Source organism: Lolium perenne, chromosome 2 (genome assembly GCF_019359855.2).
Source record: "Lolium perenne isolate Kyuss_39 chromosome 2, Kyuss_2.0, whole genome shotgun sequence".
Classification (NCBI taxonomy): domain Eukaryota; kingdom Viridiplantae; phylum Streptophyta; class Magnoliopsida; order Poales; family Poaceae; genus Lolium; species Lolium perenne.
In genome coordinates this window covers 215962962-215965153 of record NC_067245.2, presented here as the reverse complement: position 1 = coordinate 215965153, position 2192 = coordinate 215962962, and positions in this window count along the sequence as shown.

The following is a 2192-nucleotide window of genomic DNA, read 5'->3' as shown; positions in this document are numbered from 1 at the left end:
TATATGATCCTCTTCTCAATTGTTTTTGCTTTTTTTCTCACTAGTGGAAAACATGCCTTTTGTGGCGGGTGGTAAGGGCCTTTTGTCGCGGGCGGCCATCCGCGACAAGCAAGGCGCGATAAAAGGTAGGCCTTTTGTCGCGGGTCGCTTACGACCCGCGACATAAGGTCCACCACGTGGCAGCCGCGGGGCGCGCAGGGCACAGGCCCTTTTGTCGCGGGCGGTATTACCGCCCGCGCCAAAAGGCCCGCTACGGGGCGCGCGCACAACGCGGCTGCTTTAGGGTTTGAGGGGTGCAGCACCCCCCCCCCCCCCCGCCACCGACCGCCTGTTATTTCATTTTTTCGTTCGAAAATAAAAGTTGCATATATTTGTACGCTACTAGAAGTTGTACACGTTCATTCATTATATATATATAGATCGATTAAACAAATATTGGAAGCAAAAGTCGATTCCCCTTACACATATTCGTAGATTCCCTACATATATACATGGAGCTCACGATCGACAAGCGGTACTAACGACCGTCTATTTGGAGGTAGAGCATCTATTTGGACTAAACAAGCCTTTGTTGTTTATTACTTCTCTAACCAAAAGTCCCGCCAGTTCCTCCGCGATTCCTAGTGCGTGTTCCTTTGGTTGGAGTCTGTCCCGCATGAAGTCGACCTATATACGAAAATGAGATGAGTATGACTATATCAGTCTTGATAACGAAATATTGATGATAATAAATAAAGTTGTGAATGTTATTGCTTACGTCGAATTTATTTTTGTTCTGCTTCTCAGTGGTTAACATGCGAATGGACTCGCAAACGTAGTATCCACATAGATTCGTCCCTTGTGGCTGCTGGGGGCACGGTACAGGAGTAAATGTTAACTTCTTTGCAAAGGTAATCTCCTTATGATGATTCTTCAAAGCTTGCCAAGCCCTGCCAGGCAAAAGAATGATTGAATGAGTGGATAATTAATTGATATCTCACGAAAGATAAAGCGCGGCGATGAAGGAAATTACACTTGGAGCAACTTCTGCAAGTCCTGGAACCCGTCCACGACTCTACTCAGTGGGTCTCTTACTTCAACTATTCCCTTATCAGGTTGAATGTCTAGTAGAATCCAGTGGAAGCTGCACATGTTATGCATATACGTCAGGAATTACACTTAACATCGAGTAAGAAAAATTGAATGTGCATAAAAGATCATTAAGACTCTCACTCGTAGTTGTAAGGAAACAATATTGAATCACAGAAATATTGCTCCCCCAAAAACCTTAGTAGGTTTCCCCCCGTTTCTTCGCGTTTATGCTTCACCGTTTTAACATGTATTTTATCTGGGTCAATAAACCCAACATTGATAATATTATTACTTTTGCATTCACTGATCTTCACTCTGCATAAGAGAACACATAAGATATAATGAGTATATATATGCAATGAAAACGAACATGAACTGAATGAAAATGAACTTATATGTAGTTAACAACTTACAAGTAATAGCAACTCATGAGAGATTTGTCGAGGACATCTAGATTGAATAACTGTTCTTGCATCAGAAATGGCCCGACGAAGATCATCATCAACAGGATCATCTGATGCCTGTTCTTCACCTCCTTCTTCTTCATTGTCGTCCATTGCGGTATCAAAGCATTCAGAGAACATAGATCGGTACTGGTCATCATTATCTTCTTCCTCATCGCCGTCTTCCATCATAACCCCTTCTTCTCCGTGCTTGGTCCAAACATTATAGCTGGACATGAATCCAAACCGAAGCAGGTGGCTCTTAATGTCTCTTGAGCAAGAGTAATCCTTCTCGTTCTTACATTTTAGACATGGACAGCACATAAAACCTTGCTTCGACTTGTTGGCCTCGGCCACAAGCAGGAAAGAATTCACGCCCTCTCTGAAAGCGGGAGCACATCGGTTACCGTACATCCATGGATGACTCATCTGCATCATAAGTACAATTATATATGTATCAGATGCAATCACCTTGCTAAAATTAGTATTGTACGGACTATGCATATATATATAGTCGAGAAAATAGTTGCTAACCTTTTAGGATCAAAAAGAGGAGAAATCTTATCAAATAAAACCAAGTGGCATCCCTCTCACAAGCATTCCATCAAACACCTCTTGTGCACATGTAGAAAAAATGAGCTAGCATACACCTCCACCTTCACCACCAAGGAAAAAATG